Below are 9,867 nucleotides of genomic sequence, written 5' to 3' on the forward strand. Positions count from 1 at the left end.
CTCACTTTAGGGCTACAGCCCATGGAATTCTCCAGGCAAAAATATTGGCGTGGGTAGCCATTTCCTTTTCCAGGGGATCTTTCTGACGCAGGGATCAAACCCAGGTCTCCTGCATTACAGGCAGATTCTTTACGGTCTGAGCGACCAGGGGAGCCCTTTGTAAATTACAAAGCCCTATTCAAAGAAAGTTAAGGATGTTGATATTAACAGTGTATGACACCTTTGGGGTATTTTCAGTTAGCCAGTCATTGAGCTGAATTCTTTATGCAGCATCTCTAATCCTCACAACAATTTTATAATGCTTTTGTCATAATTATTGCTTTTCTACTTATATATCAATATGTATGTTATAATATAATATAGCAAAAATATAAATATGCTTAATAAGATAGTTTCTAGTGCTCTAAAGACTTCTCTGGACCGATTTCACTCCAAATCATTAATGTCTTAAAAAAAATTACAAAAGGAACAAGAAAACCCAATGGGTACTCCCAAATAAATCAGGCCCTTAAACCTAGCATCTCTAGCATTCATAATTCATCACTCACTTTCCAGGGGTTTCTAAGCATCTAAACATATGTGTGTGTATAAATATATATGTATACACACACAGAGACAGACAGACAGACACACACTCACATATATATATATATATACACATGAATGTATAGATTATATATACTCTTAATACATAAACAAATGTTCTTAAATATGTCAGCAGTGACCTGCAGTTTATAAAGAGCAAGAACAAAGCTTGTTTTCTTCCAAAGGATCACTTTAATAATCATCCATTTAGTAAGTAATAATTCCATAAAAACATTTCATAAAATATATTCATAAAATAATTTAATAATTATCCACGTCTTTGGTCAAGTTCCTCTATGTAGGGACCTATTTTCTCACTCCTGCTTTTCAGTACAACAAAAGGAGAAGCCTTAAAGAGCTAGTGTAAAACCAAAGACAGCTAAGAAATAATTAGAGGCAGAGAAGAGGAAATGCCAGCTTCTTTCAAGATGATGTGACTTCCTTTTTATAGATGGAAAACGCAGTCTCTTCATATTGGTTTGTCAAGGCATAAGTAGCAATGTGGTTCATAAATGTTTAACAAAAGGTAAATAATTTAATAAATTATAGTGCAACCATACAATAGACTATTATGAGCCAATTAAAAATATCCTTTTAGATGGGAAAAATTATAGTGTGGAGAAATCCTCAAAATAAGATAGTAAATGACAAAAATCAGGATATACAACTGTATGTGTGGTACATCTCCAAGGCTGCTTTACACACACACACACACACACACACAGGCACAAGATAGGGATTAAAATGTTAAGAGAGGTTATCTTTAGATGTTGGAGATATGAGTTTTTCAAAAGCTTTAATATGATACTTTTCCTTATTTTCCAAATACTCTATAACAAAACATTTATTATTTTTATAATAAGGAGATGGATGTAAAATAGTAAAGAGGCCATATATTGTGATTTAAATGTAGATGAGAGCTTCAGAAGGTTATAGCTTCCAAGTTAATGTGGTTTTACTAGTCTTACTTAGTTATGAATAGAAGTCTGATTTGTCTATGTTGCTTTCCCTTATTCTGGGTGCTTTCTAGCAGATTCCTGTTATATTACATGGTTCTGAGCCTCTCAGAATGCACAGAATTTCCCAGGGTACCTGCTAAATGTTTTGGGCAAATGACTTTCAGATGACTGGGGCTCAGCCTAGCAAAGGAATCCTGCAGTGCATTGAGTTTCCTTTTAATTTAAAGGAGATTATTTAAATTTGCCTAAAGGTCTCAACATGCTACTTGAAAGTTCTGCTAAACATAGAACAAAACCAAGGAAAAGCTCTAGGGAATAAATGCAGCAAGAGTAGGACTAAGATGCATTTTTATGAGCAGATACTTGAATATCAAGTGTTGAAAAGAAAGACATTTATTAATTGGAGATAAACTCTTGAAAACAATTGAAATATAAACATGAGACATGAATATAAGCAGAGGTATTGGTTTCTGAAAAATGGACTGGAATGGGTGACTTTAACTCAATGATCATTATATCTACTATTGTGGGCAAGAATCCTTTAGAAGAATGGAGTAACCATCATAGTCAACAAGAGTCTGAAACGCAGTACTTGGATGCAATCTCAAAAACGACAGAATGGTCTCTGTTCGTTTCCAAGGCAAACCACTCAATATCACAATAATCCAAGTCTATGCCCTGTCCAATAATGCTGAAGAAGCTGAAGTTGAACAGTTCTATGAAGACCTACAAGACCTTCTAGAACTAACACCCAAAGAAGATGTCCTTTTCATCATAGGGGACTGGAATGCAAAAGTAGGAAGTCAAGAAACATCTGAAGTAATGGGCAAATTTGGCCTTGGAGTACAGAATGAAGCAGGGCAAAGGCTAACAGAGTTTTGCCAAGAGAACACACTGATCATAGCAAGCACTCTCTTCCAACAACACAAGAGAAGACTCTACACATGGACATCACCAGATGCTCAATACTGAAATCAGATTGATTATATTCTTTGCAGCCAAAGATGGAGAAGCTCTGTATAGTCAGCAAAAACAAGACTGGAAGCTGACCGTGGCTCAGATCATGAATTCCTTATTGCCAAATTCAGACTTAAATTGAAGAAAGTAGGGAAAACTACTAGACCATTCAAGTATGACCTAAATCAAATCCCTTACGATTATACAGTATAAGTGACAAATAGATTCAAGGGATTAGATCTGATAGAGTGCCTGAAGAACTATGGATGGAGGTTTGTGATATTGTACAAGAGGCAGTGATCAAGACCATCCCCAAGAAAATGAAATGCAAAAAGGCAAAATGGTTGTCTGAGGAGGCCTTACAAACAGCTATGAAAAGAAGAGAAGTGAAAGGCAAAGGAGAAAAGGAAAGATATACCCTTCTGAATGTAGAGTTCCAAAGAATAGCAAAGAGAGATAAGAAAGCCTTCCTCAGAGATTAATGCAAAGAAATAAGAGGAAAGCAATAGAATAGGAAAGATTAAAGATCTCTTCAAGAAAATTAGTGATACCAAGGGAACATTTCATGCAAAGATGGGCACAATAAAGGACAGAAATGGTATGAACCTAACAGAAGTAGAAGATATTAAGAAGAGGTGGCAAGAATACATGGAAGAACTATACAAAAAAGATCTTCAAGATGCAGATAATCACAATTGTGTGATCACTCACCTTGAGCCAGACATCCTGGAATGTGAAGTCAAGTGGGCGTTAGGAAGCATCACTATGAACAAAGATAGTAAAGGTGATGGAATTCCAGTTGAGTTATTTCAAATCCTAAAAGATGATGCTGTGAAAGTGCTGCACTCAATATGCCAGCAAATTTGGAAAACTCAGCAGTGGCCACAGAACAGGAAAAGATCAGTTTTCATTCCAATCCCAAAGAAAGGCAATGCCAAAGAACGCTCAAACTACTGCACAGTTGCACTCATCTCACACGCTAGCAAAGTAATGCTCAAAATTCTCCAAGCCAGGCTTCAACAGTATGTGAATCATGAACTTCCAGATGGTCAAGCTGGATTTAGAAAAGACAGAGGAACCAGAGATCAAATTGCCAACATCCATTGGATCATCAAAAAAGCAAGAGAGTTCCAGAAAAACATCTACTTCTGCTTTATTGACTACACCAAAGCCTTTGACTGTGCGGATCACAATAAACTGTGGAAAATTCTGAAAGATATGGGAATACCAGACCACCTGACCTGCCTCCTGAGAAATCTGTATGCAGGTCAAGAGGTAACAGTTAGAACTGGACATGGAACAACAGACTGGTTCCAAAAGGAAAGAAGTACGTCAAGGCTGTATATTGTCACCCTGCTTATTTAACTTATATGCAGAGTACATCATGAGAAGCGCTGGGCTGGAAGAAGCACAAGCTGGAATCAAGATTGCCAGGAGAAATATCAATAACCTCAGATATGGAGATGACACCACCCTTATGGCAGAAAGTGAAGAGGAACTAAAGAGCCTCTTGATGAAAGTGAAAGAGGAGAGTGAAAAAGTTGGCTTGAAACTCAACATTCAAAAAGCTAAGATCATGGCATCTGGTCCCTTCACTTCATGGCAAATAGATGGGGAAACAGTGTCAGACTTTTTATTTTGGGGGCTCCAAAATCACTGCAGGTGGTGACTGCAGCCACAAAATTAAAAAATGCTTGCTTCTTGGAAGAAAAGTTATGACCAACCTAGATAGCATATTAAAAAGCAGAGACATTACTTTGCCAACAAAGGTCTGTCTAGTCAAGGCTATGGTTTTTCCAATAGTCATGTATGGATGTGATAGTTGGACTATAAAGAAGGCTGAGTGCCAAAGAATTGATGCTTTTGAACTATGGTGTGGGAGAAGACTCTTGAGAGTCCCTTGGACTGCAAGGAGATCCATCCAGTCCATCCTAAAGGAAATCAGTCCTGAATATTCGTGGAAGGACTGATGCTGAAGCTGAAAGTCCAACACTTTGGCCACCTGATGCAAAGAGCTGACTCATTTGAAAAGCCTCTGATGCTGGGAAAGACTGAAGGCAGGAGGAGAAGGGGACAACAGGGGATGAGATGTTTGGATGGCATCACTGACTCAATGGACATGAGTTTGAGTAAACTCCAGGTGTTGGTGATAGACAGGGAGGCCTGGTGTGCTGCAGTCTATGCAGTCACAAAGAGTTGGACACGACTGAGTGACTGAACTTAAGTGATTTCTAATTTTTGCAACTTTTTTTTTTTGGTGAGATATTCCTGACCAGGGATCAAACCCGCGCCTTCTTCACTGGAAACACAGAGTCCTAACCACTGGATCAGCATGCAGTTTTCCAGAGGTATTGATTTCTAACTTAGAAAAGTATTTTTAAACTTAATTAGAGATAATGCCATTTGCAGTAACATGGATGGAGCTAGAGATTGTCATACTGAGTGAAGTAAGTCAGATAGAAGAAGAAATATCATCTGATATCACTTGTATGTGGAATCTAAAAAAAAAAAAAGGTACAAATGAACTTTTCTACAAAACGAAAATAGAATCACAGATACAGGAAACAAGTGTGATTACCAGTGGGGTAAGGGAGGGAGGGAAAAATTGGGAGACTGAGATTGATATATACACACTACTATATATAAAATAGATAACTAATAAGGACCTGCTTGAGGAACTCTACTTGAGACTCTGTAATGGTGTATATTATAGGTCTTGCTCCTTGGAAGAAAAACTATGACAAACCTAGACAGCATATTAAGAAGTAGAGATATCACTTTGCTGACAAAGGTCCGTAGAGTCAAAGCTCTGGATTTTCCAGTAGGCATGTATGGATGTGAGAGCTGGACCATAAAGAAGGCTAGTGAAGTGGAAGTCACTCAGTCATATCCAACTCTTTGCGACCCCTATACAGTCTATGGAATTCTCCAGGCCAGAGTACTGGAGTGGGTAGCCTTTCCCTTCTCCATGGGATCTCCCCAACAGGGATTGAACCCTGGTCTCCCACACTGCAGGCAGATTCTTTATCAGCTGGGCTAAGTGCTGAAGAATTGATGCTTTTGAACTGCGGTGTTGGAGGAGACTCTTGAGAGTCCTTTGGACAGCAAGAAGTTCAAACCAGTCAGTGGTAAAAGAAATCAACTCTGAATGTTGATTGGAAGGATTGATGCTGAAGCGGAAGCAGGGAAGCTTGGTGTGCTGCAGTCCATGGGGTTGCAAATCATTGTCCAGGGCTTAGAGACTGAACAATGAACAGCGATGGCCTATATGGGAAAAGAATCTAAGAAAGAGTGGGTACATGTATATATGTAACTGATTGGCTTTGCTGTACAGCAGATACTAATACAACGTTGTAAATCAACTATACTTCAATTTTTTAAAAATGAGAAAAACAAAACAAAGCTTAGATCGGTATTTGCCAAAAGTTGGCCAGCTGTACCTGGAGAAGAGCGGGATGTTTTGTCAGTACCTGGGTGGCTAGGGCTTGCTGCCTGTGGAATTCTGAGGTCTGTGAGCAAGCCTGGGCTAGAAGTAAGCAACACTTGGTGTGACAGAGCTTCACCTCCAGGGCTCAAATGCACAGATTGCTTTCCTGTTTGTGGTCAGACCCATTCCCTGTCTCTTTCCTGTTCCTACCTGCTATTTCAGGGAACACACTTCTCCAGTTTCTTGGCCTCTGGCTTAATGTAGCTTCCATTTGGCCAATAGAAGCTCCTGGAAGATTGCGGCAGAAGGTTAGAAGTTGTGGTACTTTTCTCTCTCTCTGTCTCTCTCTCTGTACCGTGAGCAGTGTCTTTGGTTGTAGCTTTTTCTCCTCTTTGTAAGTCCCCTACATATGAACCTTCAAGTTGCAAACTTTCAATGATGTGAACATGTTCAGAGGAAGGACAAAGAGAGACAAGAGGAAGAAGAAGTAACTGAAGAACCAAAGAGATTCTTGACACAGGAAATGGCAAGGAGATTTTATTTGAGGATAATTTTTGAGGCATCGGACCTCAACATAGAACAGTACACAGGTGTTCAGAATGCAATCCAGTGCTACCATGTCATGTATGATGAGAAAAAAAGAGCTACTCCCTAGATATCAGCGGATCATTTTCTCAAGACCTGTGCCATCAGTATCAAGCATGAATGAAACTGCAGCTCGCCCTCCGTCTCCTATTGCTGACAATCCATCAGCTCTACCATCTCCCACTTCCTCTCCCTCCTCTAGTCAGTAACTCTTCTTGCCTGTTCACTCCATGCTAGCTCCTGTATGCCAGCTGTTATATTGTGTGAAAATGAAAGTGTTAGTCGCTCAGTCTGACTCTTTGTGACCCCATGGACTGTAGCCTGCCAGGCTCCTCTGTCCATGTGGTTCTCCGGGCACGAATATTGGGGTGAGTCACCATTCCTTTCTCTGGTGATCTTCCTGACCCAGGGATTGAACCTGTGTCTCCTGCACTGCGGGCAGATTCTTTACCATCTGAGCCATGTACTTTTCAAGGTGCTGTACTGTAAGATTAAAAGTGTTTATTTTTTGTGTTTGTTATGTATTATTTGTATGAAAAGTATTACAAAACCTATACCGGCATACAACATAGCCAACTGTGTTAGTTGGGTACCTAGGTTAACTTTTTTGGACTTATAAACAAATTGGACTTACAAATGTGCTTTCGGGATGGAACTCATTCGTATTTAGGGGACTCATTGTACTGGCTTCTGCCAGGTGATTCCGAATTCTGGGCTCCATCAACACCCTCTACTCCTTTTGCGCTCCCAGCCTTTGTAGCTTCCAGCTGTTGCTAATCTGTTTGGCTTCTCCACTCTTTCATCACTTATACATTAAATTCTCAATATTAAATTCCCTCCAAAATACTCATATTGGTTTCTGCTTTTCTCACTAGACTCTGGCAATACAACTGGTTATAATTTAGGATCCTGCTGAGAAATGTACCCCAACTTCAGGGAACATATTAAGGGAAGCAAAGTGGAGATTTTTCAAAGATCCACAGCATCTTAGATATTTTGTTGCAACAGCAGCAGAGAAAATGCAGGGACAGCATAAACTGGGGCTTGTTTATGCACAGATTTAGAGAGAATTTTAAGCACGTGTCAAAAGAAAAACAAAAGTTGGCTATCTCCATAATTCAGGGCTGATGGCCAATAGCTGGCGATCTGTTTATGGATCGTGTGAGAAGCTATTTATTTCCTTAGGAATAAACTTTTTTGATTCCATGGAGCTTCAAACAATGCTTATTCTATTTAGTAGAAGCCTTCTGGAAAGACCTAAGTTTAATAAAACTTGAAAAAAGTCTGAATATAGGAGGCCATCTCCCATGGCTGTGCTAAGCATGATTGGGTAACGGAGCGTATGTAATTTTTAAAAAACCACTCTGGGATAATTACTAGGCCCTTTTTAAATTTTAAAATTCGCAGCTCTATATTTATTAAGTCAGGACCATAATTAGTGAAATCAAAGAATTACCAGTTGCTACAGTTGTGTCACCAATGGGAAATCCTTCTGATAGAGGCAGGCATGGAACAATTACAAAGCGTGCCTCCTAAAGGAAGAAGGCAAACGATGTGCTCAGTATATAGAGACAAAATCTTTGCTGCATGAAGTTAGGCACATCTGAAATCATCAATGAATAAGAGCAAGCAATTCTTTCTATTTGGACTTAATAGTATCTTTTAAGCAAGTGTTTTGTTTGTTTGTTGGCTGCACTGCAAAGAATGTGGGATCCCAATGCCCCAAGCTGGAATCAAACCCACACTCTACATTGCAAGCTCAGAGTCTTGAGCACTGGACCACCCTGGAAGTCTCGCGAGATTTTGAAGAATGGGAAATTACGGTGCAGGCGGAAGCAGACAGGGACTTCAGGAAGGCCCAAGAGACAGAGTGGAGAGAGCGAGCAGTGAGGTGAGGCTATAGTGGGGAGTGTTATCGGACAAGGCTGACTTTGTAGATCAGATTAAGCAATCTGGACTTCCTTTTGTGGCTGGGAGGGCACCGAAGGCTTTTCAGCTGAGGAATGACCTGACCAGATTTGTGCTTTGCGAGTTCCTTGTGTTAAGGAGTCCAAGCTCCTACTTCTCAATGCTGGTGTTCGTTCAGTCGCTCAGTGGTGTCCGACTCTTTTGTGACCCCATGGCCTATATTGTAGCCCACCAGGCTCCTCTGTCTATGGGATTTTCCAGGCAAGAATACTGGAGTGGGTTGCCATTTCGTACTCCAGGGTATCTTCCCAATCCAGGAAACAAGCCTGCATTTCCTGAGTCTCCTGCATTGGCAGGCAGATTCTTTACCACTGCACCACCTGGAAGCCCTTCTCACTGTATGACTGGCCAGTAAATCAAGAGCTGAACTGTCGGGGCAAGGAAGAGTGACTTTATTTGGAATACCAGCAGCCTGAGAAGATGAGCTAGTGTCCAAAGAACCATCTTACCTGGGTTGCCATTCAGGCATCTTCTATACTAAAAGCGGAGTGGGTGTGACTGGCTGTTGCAAACTTCTTGGTGGCTCTGTCCTTTGCTCTGGCATCTCTACATATAGGCCTGGTCACAATGATCCTATATAACTCCAACAAGAAAAGTGTTATTGTCTTTTCTGCAATTATTTATCTCTAAATGAATGCAAAACTGTTACACCAAGGTCAGAGACTTGAGAATGGGCTTCCTGTATATTTCAGGCTTAACAGGCAGCATTCTTTACAAAAGGTACAGAGTCAGCATGACTCAGCACAGGCCCCAAAGCACAAGGGTTAGAGCTAAAGGAGTCTATCCAGTAGGGACTCAGGTTTGTTCTCCTCTGTTACATTTGCATGTAAAAGTTCAATAAATATTCGTTAAACTAAATTTTTGAGAGATGATAGTGGAACAGCAATGGCTTCCCTGTTGGCTCAGTGGCAAAGAATATGCCTGCAATGCAGGAGACGTGAATTTGATCCCTGGGTTGAGAAGATCCCCTGGAGAAGGAAATGGCAACCTGCTCCAGTATTCTTCCTGGGAAGTCCCATGGACAGAGAAGCCTGGCAGGTTACAGTCCATGGGTTCACAAAGAGTGGGACACAACTTGGCAACTAAACAACAATGAAACAACAGGTAAAAATTCTGAATATAATTATAGGGCTTTAGGTTGGGAGTGTTTTCATGTGAGGTATGGTGTTAACCACACCTGCTGTTGATTTCCTAGCAACCATGCATCCTTTTGGTGGAGAAAACCAAAGGGTCATTTAATATCTGCACTTAGAAGCACTCATGTTTATCTCAAAGGAGACTTTGACCTCTTTTGTTTCCTTGACTTCCAGAAAATACAAGTCAGGTCAGAGGGATGACTGAGGTTTGGGGTGGGTGGGATTGTGCTTTTGCAGGAGAGTTGGGGTA

The sequence above is a fragment of the Bos mutus genome, chromosome 24 (assembly GCF_027580195.1).
Source record: "Bos mutus isolate GX-2022 chromosome 24, NWIPB_WYAK_1.1, whole genome shotgun sequence".
In the NCBI taxonomy this organism is placed as follows: Eukaryota; Metazoa; Chordata; class Mammalia; order Artiodactyla; family Bovidae; genus Bos; species Bos mutus.